Below are 10,795 nucleotides of genomic sequence, written 5' to 3'. Positions count from 1 at the left end.
TGATGTGTGGGTCACTTCTGAGCTCTCCCGCCTATACAAGGAGAATCTAATTCTATTATCTGCCCAAGGATGACTCCTTTGAATACCTCCTCTCTCCATTCTTCTCCATCCTCTGACACCATATGCACTGCTGCATTTGACGATTTGTTCCAATGGTCACACAGAAATCACAGACATGATTTGGGGCTTTATTATGGAGGATAACAGATGATAAAAATTTTAAGATACAATTATTTTGTCTATAGTGCCTCTTTTCAGTCATTCCAGCTTGCATGTCTCTCTATGGTCTTTAGTCTCTTAGGCACAAGGTCCCTTCTTCTTTGCTCATTCTGTCTCATGGTTTCGGCGTTGTAGCCTCTGTTGCTTCTCTGCTGTCTGTCACTTTGGGCAGACATCATGCACTCATTCCACTAGAGGATCTACTTTCTGAATGGTTGAAGAATGCCTGTACCTGCTTCTCAGGTGGCTCACTTTTATACCCTGCAAAAAAGCAAACCTCCCCAATCCCCAACTTAGAGTCCTGTGTATTGGACAAGGTTCTCTAGAGAGACAAACCAGATTGCTAGTAATTATATATAAATATGTTTATAAATATAGATATATAATTCAAGAAATAAACCGTGAAATAATATACAGATCGATAGTACAAGAAATTAACAGTTAAATTATAAAGCAGTGAAACACTAGCAGTCCTTCAAGTTTTGAGAGCTGCCAGTTGCCAGTCCCCTTCTGTAGAGAGAGCTGGGCTATATATACCCAGGCAGCAAACAGCAAGGCAGGTCCCCAACTGTCATCAACTGTCAGTCCCCAGCTCCAGAGATGAACATTCCAATCGTGTGGGCTTAAAGGGACCTCAACTTATAGTGGCACAGTCCACAGGCTAGGCATCCCACAGGTAGTGTACCCCTTTAAACTGAGGCACAGAACAACCAAGGTGAGGCTCACCGAGCCATTTATCCCTCTGCCCTTCAGTTAATCCTACTTGTGTTTATCGGCCAAGTTGGCACAATAAACTATAGCATCCTGTATACCTTATTTTCATGCTACCATCTGATCATTTAGTGGGAGTTAGAAAGACTATGGACAGAGAGTCATTCAAGGTAATTAGCCTATAGGCGTTTTCATTTACTTGGTGCCCTCCATCATTTGTGTGCTCTTAGATGGGCTAAACTGAGATTACTGTCTTGCTGTCATCTTTCAGGTAGCTCCAAACAGATTCACACACACACACACACACACACACACACACACACACAATTTGTTAGGAAAGTCTGCTCTATTTTGTCTGTAGACAGAAACAGGCTCTCTCTCTTCAGAACTACATTGGTATGCCAAACTACCAAGAGGCGGGTAAAGAATCAGGCAAGTAGAAGGCCAAAGGTTCTTTATGGTTTATATGTTTTATGTATGTTTTCTCCCTTGATGCAGACTTTGCTTTTTTTTTTTTTTTTTTTACAGTAACACTTTGGCTGGTTTCCAGAGTTCTAGCAAACTTAGTTCTCCTGGTTTCTGCTTGGTTGTTTTTTTTGGCATTTTTAAGCACACAGCTTTTCACCCTACCATCTTGACTAGGCCATTGTTAGCATTTTTAATTTTTTTAATTGAATAATGAAACCATCGCCATGGAAGCATCTGAAAGTGCAATATGCATTCAGGCAGATATAGTAATGTTCCGGTCAAAATAGAGTCTCGTGCCTCAAGATTCCCTGAAGCTTCCACATATGCTAAAGATTGGGCTGCAACTGCTTTCCCCCAAAAGGGATCCCAAGCATGATGTTGATGGTGGGAAGGAGCCAGCATAACATGGATAACTCCAGACCACACCTTTCATTAGCATTCTACATTTTACCAAGTGTTTTTGCTTACCTTTATAGAACTCGATCCTCAACCATCCATCCAAATGAGGTATGTTATCACTCTCCTGATGTGTCAGATAAGAAAATTAAGATTCACTTAGATTAAGTAACTTGTCTGAGCTAGTAAATGCCAGAACTAAAATTGGGAGTACAAATACTTCCCATGTGTTAGCTATGTAAATTTCCATCTTGGAGAATACTTAGGCAGGGTTAGGAAATGGAATGGGAAAGGTGTAATTCGAGAGGCATTTTTCCAATAAAGGTCTACTTCTGCTTACCTACCATTCAACTCTAGCAGAGGCATTTGAATTGTGTGTGTCTATGTAAAACCTATTATTTCTCAGTGTGTGGACGGACGTTCACCACTTTAACTATGTTGACGCGAAGATGTATTGAAAAATATAGGTCCCTGGGCTTCACCTTAGTTGTGTTTTGGGAATTTTTAGGGGAGGATTGATGAAGTTCCATATTTAACAAGTCTCAAGTGATTTTTTGGATAGTCTAACTCACCTACAGGGTGATTTCAGACTTGGTAATTTCTTGTTTGAGCAAAATTATCTAATCAAGACTTCTAGTGACATTCTGGTGCACTTTCCACCAATTGTCCTCCTTGAGAGACCCAACTACACTGGACTTGGTGGTGGTGGGTGGTGTTGCTGGGCGGGGCAGGACGGGGCGGGGCGTGGCAGGACGGGGCGGGGCAAGGCCGAGCAGGGCGGGGCCTTGCGGGATCGCGGGTAAAGGGTTAATGCCTCCTCGCGCAGGCGCCGCCCTCGGAACAGGAACGCAAAACAACTTCCGGTCGGAGTCCCTCGGCCGGGCGCGTCGAACCTGAGGCGTTGGAGACGCAGGCTCCATCCCTTAATTGTGAGTAAGGAACCTGGCGAGCGAGTTGTGTCCGAACCCGCCCGGGACGGCGTCGGAGAGTTGGGGTGTGGGAGCGGCAGGGCCGCGCTGGCCGTGTCGGGTGCTCCGGGGAGAAGCTGAGGGACCGCCGAGGCGACCAGTTCCCCGAGTGGGTTGGGTTTTGGAGTGTGAAACGGGCCCCGTCCCACTTCCGGAGCGGAGCCTCCGAGGGGTTTTCCCGGCCCGCGTCGTTGCCGCGGCAACGGCGGCCCCCGCCCGCTGGGCTCCGGGGGAGGAGTTCTGCCCGCCTGCTTTGCCGGGGCGTGGGGGCCGCTGACCCTGGTGGCTGCGTGAGTGGCCCCGGGCCACAGCGCCCGGGACTTCCCTTGGGGACAGGGACTGCCTCCCAGTGGTTCCTCTATGGAAAACTTACCAGGTTCATTCCTTTCCTGGCGCCGTCCCGGTGGGTGGCGACTCTTGGGGGTGTGGGGGGCGAACGACCCTTTCTCAGGGGTCGCCCGATGCTTCACAGTAGCAAAATGACAGTGATGAAGTAGCGGTGAAAGTCACTTTATGATGGGGGGGGGCACCACACCAGGAGGAACTGTATGAAAGGGTCGCGGCATGAGGAAGGGGGAGAGGCACCGCGTTACACAATTTCGCGATCTGCTTTCCTGTAGGGTGTCAGTGAGAAGTTGGGTAACCTCCCAGAGGGTCACGGAGTGCGTGCAAGCCCTGCCCCCACCGGGCACCCTGGCGTAGGTAGAGCTGGGGCAAGGTGTTTAACCGAAGAGGGGTGCGCCCCTCACTCCGTGAGAGTTGAGCCCGCGCCCTGGACAAAGTGCCCTTCATCTCACCGCAGGTGCTCTGGACAAGTCGTGTAGGCGAAAAGTAAAGTTGATAAAGTTTTACCCACCCTGGGAAGGAAAAGAAAACCGATTTGCCTTGACAGCCATGCCTGTATTTCAGTCGAGAAGTAGCACAGAAGCGAGTGCTGGATTCTGTTGGATTTTTTTCCCCTCCCCTCTTTTGAGAAGGGGGAAAACCTATCCTTGAATCATACAAATATGTTTAAAGCAGAAAGCGGAACTTTTCCTCAGCCCTCTCCCAGGCAAAGGTATTCCGAGACTGCACATCCCGCGTCTATGTGCAGAACCAAAGTTATTTCCCTGTCTCATGAAGGAGATTAAGAATGCTGTTTTCAGCTGGGTGGTGTTTTTTTGAGGTGTTTTCTTTCTTTTTTTTAACCAAAAATATGAAAGGCTTGCCATCTTGAATGTCTACATCGTCTTCATTTCTTTGCGGCAATCTCTTAGTTTGCTCCCTCCCCGTGTATTTTACCCCTTGTTCTTCAAAAGTGATTTACGAAGTTTTTAGGCCACAAACATATTGATCTATTATAAAATGTGAAAGGGCTTAAAGTTTGTGGACACATTTCATTCTCTTAATTCCATCTTGCCACGACCTCTGCAAAGCCCTGTGGTAAATGAGTTTGAGGACTGTTCATTTTAAGAGCCCATGCTTTATATCTGGCTTTGGAAAGGCTCCGCTACTCAAAAATTATTTTAAAATTTTCCTATATTGTTGTTAATTCTTTTTCATGGGTTTTTGTGGTTGTTTTTTTTTTTTTACATTTTACTCATCGAAACAGCTAAAATTTGTTTTTTCTGTACATTATATAAGTTAGGGATTTATTTGTTTAATTTTACAGAATGGGTAGCCATTTTCCCTAAAATCTTTTGTTGAAATCAGCTCTCCTAACTGATTGGAAATGTCATCTTAGTAAAGTCACATGTACAATCATAGGTCACTTTTTGGACTCTTCTGCTTTAATCTACTTGCCTTTTCCTATACGAATACCTCTGTACTTTGATGATAGTATATTTTAAATAATTTATAGGGCACATTTTTCATTTCCACCCCCTCCAAATTTTCCTGAGTGGTAATGCAGTATCAGGTAAGATTTAAAATATACTGTTCATGTTTCAGGAGTCCTGGTGGCGTAGTGGTTACAGGTTGGGCTGCGACTTGCGAGGTCAGCAGTCTGAAACCACCTGCGACTCGTGGGAGAAAGAGGAGGCTTTCTGCTTACATGAAGATCTGCAGTCTCAGAAACTCACTGCCCTGCCCTATTAGAGTTACTGTGAGTCAGACTTAATGGCAGTTTTTTGAGTTTTTGAGTCCATATTTCATTAAAGTTATCCTTTTGGGATGTTAGCCCCCCCTTTTTTTTTTTAGCTGGTTCATAGGTGAGTGCTTACATGTCTGGTTACCCTTCTTTGTTTTAATAAATTGTTTCTTATGAACTTTCTAGGAAAACAATCATTAAATATAATAATAATCATCTCTTCCCTTATATTGATTTCCCTGGGTTAATGAATTGAGAAAACCATGACAATAACAATAATCCTGCCCATACTTTTGTTGTTTCTGACTTTGGGTATGTTTTTACTTGTTAGCGTTAAATATGAAGAAATTAACTTTCAGTAGTTTCTATTTCAATGGAAGGGAGTATTAATATTTTAGTATACTGGGACTATTGTAAAAATTAGGTATTTTGATACTGTCTTTTTTTTCTCCCTCCTTTTAGTCTGTTTGCCCTAGATAGCACTTTGAGAGGAATATTAAATAATAGATGTTGAGTGTTCATTTCATATATATATAGTTCTTGTCATGTTATGATAATGCCCTTTCATTCTAATCTAACTAAGCATTTTTGGTCAGAAATTGAGGTTGAATTTTGACATATTATTTTTTAGCGTCTCAAGGAGCTCTGATTGAACTGTTAGGTAAACATTGGAATGCTATCCATGTGGTCAGCAGTTCAAACCCACCAGGCGCTTCAAGGGAGACAGATGAGTCTGTCTGCTGCTGTAAAGATTTATAGCTTCAGAAACTATGGGTCTGCAGAAACAAAACTTACCCAATGTGAATTGGGGACATGGAGTGGAGACCCCAATGCCCATCTGTAGACAATTGGACTTCCCCTCACAGGGGGGTCACAGGGAAGAGATGAGCTAGTCAAGGTGCAATATAGCACCGATGAAGCACACAACTTTCCTCTAGTTCTTTGGTGCTTCCTTCTCCCCACGATCATAACCTCAATCCTACCTTACAAATAGGATTCATCCAGAACATGCACACTGCTACAGATAAGAGCCCGCAACACAGGGAATCGAAGATAAATAAACCCCTCAGGACCAACAATGAGAGTAGAGATACCAGGAGGATTAGGAGAGGGTGGGAGAAGAAAGGGGGACTCGATCACAAGGATCAATCTAGAGCCCTCTCCCAGGGGGACAAATTACAGAACAGTGGGTGAGGGGTGACGGAGATACGAAAATATTAATCTATAACTTATCAAGGGTTCATGAGGGAGAGTGGGCTGGGGAGAGGGGGGAAGAAATGGGGAGCAGATATCAGGGGCTCAAGTGGGAAGAGAGTGGTTTGAAAATGATGATGGTGGCATATGTGCAAATGAATGTATGGATTGTGATAAGGGATGTAAGAGCCCCCAATAAAAGTAAGGGGAAAAATAAGTTATGTACACTAATGCTGCCTCTCTTAGTAGCAGCAGTATTCAAAATGCATATTTCCTTTGTTGACATTAAAATGTTTCCCCAAAAAAGAAACTATAGGTCTGAATCAATTCGATGGCAATGAGTTATGACACGATCGCTTCAAAGAGTTTATGAAAAAAATCCTTTGGTGAGTTTTAGCTAGTTAGATTTTTCTGTGTTATCTCTGCCAACTTTTGATAATGGTTATGCTGGTTTGATAAAAAGAATTGGGATGTAGTTTAAATAGCATAAGAACCCTTTATTCTTTGAAGATCTGAAAGAATTTACTTTTGGGTCTATATGATCCTAATAATACAGTAATCCTTTTTATATTATTTTAAGCAGTTTTGACACATAATTCACTTATCATACAATTCTATGGTTTAAATATACTAAAAAGATGGTTGTGCAATCCTCGGCAACATTTTAGAATATTTTTATTCAAGTACTTATTAGCTCCCTATTTCCCCACAATATCCCTTGACATAACCCTAAGTAACTATTCCTCTTGTTACCGTAGATAGATTTACCTCTCCTGTGTTTCAGAAGCCTTGGTGGTGGTGTGGTTATGAGCTGGGGTGCTGAGGGTAGCAGATTGAAACCACCAGTTATCACTGAGGGGAAAGATGAGGCTTTCTTTCCCCTGTAAAGAGTCTCAGAAATCCACAAGGGCCGTTCTATGCCCTATCGGGCTGCTCTGAGACAGATTGGACTCCATGGTAGTGGGATGGATCACTCCTGTTTTATATGAGGGAAATCTCCCCAAAACAGCAACAAAGTAAAACACAGAAAAACCTCAATTTAAAAGAAGCAAAAATAATGAAAACTAGACCACATTAAAAATATATCAAAAGGGAAAACAACTATAAGATGTTAAATTTTAACTTAACTATACATTAATTCACGTTCCAATGGACTCTGCAAGAGACAAGACTGTTCATGTCCCTGGTCAGTGGCCCAAGGGAACAAACACAGTGGAGGCTTAATCACCACAGGAACTCTGCACGGGGATTTCAGGCTTTTAGTGTCCTCCATCGCCTCTGCGGGCAATACCTTCATTTCTAAAGGCATTATTATTCAGCAAAAGGTCCATAACTTAAAGATAAACTTCTCAAATAAGAGAGACAATAATGTTAAGGACAAAAAAGAAATGTATTGACCTTGGTCATTTTTACCCTTTCTTTTGTTTGCTTTTTCATGGTCAGAGAAAAAGCTGAGACTAAGTTAACATCTTGATTGTGTTTCTTCTAATCCAGGCTGACTATAAAGAGTATAGCTTCTACCTAGGCAGTTCCTATGTGTCCTGACAGATGCCAGTAGTGAAACTCATCTGAAAGCATCAGTTCTAGCCTGCCAGTTTTGCCAGGAATTTTTTCACATGACAGATAATGACCGTGCTGAAATTCTACTGTAGCCAGATCTCACAGGGAGATGTCAAACTGAGTGGCTGAGAAAATACACAAACTGAACATGTTGGCATTTATTTACTACAAAGTGAAGCTTATTAGCATAATATAGGTGTGTATGTATCGTGTACATGCATCTAGAGTAGGAATTCAAAACCAATTAACTGGTGGGTTGAACCATGATTTGATTTTTTTGAACCATATCCTTTATTCAAAAGTAAATGGCAAAAATATATCTGTTGATGTAAAAGTTCACTACTCTAAAGATTCTGATGTGTTGCGTTAGCTGATTAGTTGTTATTACTCCTTTACTGATTTCTGACACCTTGTAAGTATGGATTTCACTGTTTAATTTCAACCCATTTGTGTGCAATTATGTGAAGCCAAGTTTTAGTTTCCATTTTCTGTAGGATTTATGCTGTGACCACTATTTCCTTCATGCCGCCTCCTATATTTACTGCCATGGTTTCAATCATGGGTAAAAAGAAAGAGGATGCTATTACCTCGCATAGACAACAACAACAAAAAAACTCTTTATAGTTTTGAATCATCTGTAGGAAGGAGTGTATAGAGAATATAAAGTGAGCTACCTCGTGGGTGGGTGTGTGGCTAATTAATAAACATATCTTGAATGCAGTATCTGATAACTTCAAGAATGCTGAGAAAGATTGGAACAGACATTGGTAAAATTAAGGAACTTATACTTTTTGAAGTAAGAATTTAGAGGGTAAATAATAATAACAATAATTGTTCATTGCATGAGAAAATGTTCTGGACAGTGACCTGAGTTTCGTTCCTTTTGTCACATAGATGTCACATGATGGTAATTAGGAATCTATGAGTGGTGCAAATAGTTAACTTGCTCATATGCTAACATGGTAGGTTTGAATTCATCCAGAGTGCCTTACAAAAAAAGTCTGGTGATCAGCCTTTGAAAAGCCAGCCATTGAAAACCCTTGGGGCATAGTTCTCCTCCAAAACATGGGAGCTTGCCAAGCGAAAGACCAGACTAGTAGAAAGCTGGTTTATGATGATGATTATCACTCATATATTAAGAATCGTTTGAGCACTGATAGTTTTCATATATTACCAATACTCTTTTCTTTGCAAAAAAAAGGACCTATTGACAGACAATAGGTTGTTAACAGTGAAAAGGGAAGGCTTTTTGTTTGTTTGTTTTACATTGCAACAACATTATTGGAAATTAAATGCTTTAATAAAACTAATGTGAGTTCTATTTTGTTGGTTACTTAGCAAATTAGAAGAATCCTTGAAATGTTCATAGGAAATTAGGTAAGAATTACTCTATAGAGCAGTCAGGCAATGTTGCTATAGAGAGTATCTTGTTATAAGAATAAAATCAGGGATTTAAGTAGGAACAAAACAAAAGGTTTATTACTTAAAACTGTTTGAAAACGATCTATCAGAACCAGTCAGCAAATTAACTGTTAATGTGAGATGTTTAATTAATCTTGCAAGTCATAAGTATTTATTCTGTGATACTTACTATAATTCTATCATTTAAAAATCTCATATGCTATACCTCAGCTGTAAGTACCCTTTCCTTGGTGTTTTGTTTCCCAGTCTTTAAATCCACCTTTCCTTTTTAATAAGCAAAGTTTCACAAAGTTTTACTCCTCAACCTCCCCACACTGAAAAGAAACTTTTTTTTCTAATCCCCTCACCCAAGAAGATTGTCCCAAGACTTACTTTCTTTGAATAATATGTGAAAACAGATGTTTCTATCACTCAGGGGAGGAGAACATTGTATGCCTGGCTTCCTTTGTGGTGGTACACTGGCTAGCCAGACACTTGAACCCATGTTGTACGATACACAGGCTGAGAGAACATAGTACCGCTGGAGAAAAAAAGGAAGTGGGGGGATGTTATCTGTGATGTAGAAATGTTCATTTCTTTAACTTTTGGCAGATAGTGTAAAAAGTTTTACCAACTTATTTTCTCTAGTAGCCAAACATGACTCAATTTCATTTCCTAGTATATACCTGAAAAATTTGAAAGCAAGAATGTAAACACATACTTGTACAACAGGGTTCACTGCAGCACTTACAATAGCCAAAGGTGCAAACATCCTAAATGTTCATCATTATATGGGCAGATAAGCAAAATGTGGTATATATTTGAGGGCTTCAAAAAAGGTGCTGGAAAAAATTCCATTATCTTTTCATTCCCACCAATTTTCGGAGCCCTCCTGGTACAATGGAAAAAGAGCCCTGGTGGTGTTCTGGCATAAGGGTTGCATTGGTAGTAGAAACCCAGGAGCTACTCGGTGAGAAGCAGATGAGACTGATAGCTCCCATAAAGATTTGCAGCTGTGGAACTCCTATATAGGGTTTTTGTGTCTTAGTCCACTCCATGGCAGTGCCTATGGGTACAATGGAATATTACTCAGTGATAAAAATGAAAATATGATATATGCTACAAGATGGATGAGGCTTAAAAAAACATTGTGCTAAGTGAAATAAGTCAGTCACAAAAGGACAAATATTATATGATTTCACTTACATGAAAAATCAAGAATGTTACAGATACATAGAGACCAAAGTCTACATACTATATGTAGTCATTACGAGGGGGAGCAGGGCACAGATGTCATTGGTGAAACTGAATTGCTGTTTCAGTGTGACTGAAATAAAATAGAAGTTGATAGTGGGGCTGATTATAGAACATTGAATATAATGTCACTGAATTTTACAAATAAGATGAAAAATAAACCAAAAAAATCACTTCCATAGAGTCGATACTGATTCATAGTAACCCCATAAGACAAGATAGAACTGCCTGAGTTTCCGAAACTGTAACTCGTTATGGGAGTAGACAGCCCCATCTTTCTCCCGCCAGTGGCTAGTGGTTTCAAACTGATGATCTTGAGGTTAACAGCCGAACTCATAACCACAGTGCCATTAGGGCTCAAATTTGACACATAAAACATATTGAAATGGCCATGATTTGTTATATATTAATTACAATAAAGAAAAATAAATCACAATATTCTACCATGCAGCACAATGCAAAGCCTAGATTTAGGGAGTTTGGGATTTTGACAGTAGTGGTGTCTGACCTTATTTATCCTGTTGTGTTTGGCCAAACACCTTATTGAAAAACTAAA

General features: G+C 40.9%; 1 protein-coding gene across 3 annotated transcripts in view; it reads left to right on the top strand.

Moving 5' to 3' along the window:
* The first annotated feature begins 2,599 nt into the window (after positions 1-2,599).
* The window catches only part of TANK (TRAF family member associated NFKB activator), a 101,407-nt gene continuing 93,211 nt past the window's right edge, over positions 2,600-10,795 (top strand). For 2 of the 3 annotated variants that reach the window (XM_075529605.1, XM_075529607.1), the window contains exon 1: positions 2,600-2,723. The gene's annotated coding sequence lies outside the window, so the exon portion shown is untranslated. Of the gene's footprint in view, positions 2,724-3,019; positions 3,139-10,795 lie in introns of those variants that run through there. The other variant, XM_075529606.1, reaches the window with a different exon arrangement.

This window comes from Tenrec ecaudatus, chromosome 13 (genome assembly GCF_050624435.1).
Source record: "Tenrec ecaudatus isolate mTenEca1 chromosome 13, mTenEca1.hap1, whole genome shotgun sequence".
NCBI lineage: Eukaryota > Metazoa > Chordata > Mammalia > Afrosoricida > Tenrecidae > Tenrec > Tenrec ecaudatus.
This window is presented reverse-complemented; position numbering and strand designations above follow the sequence as displayed.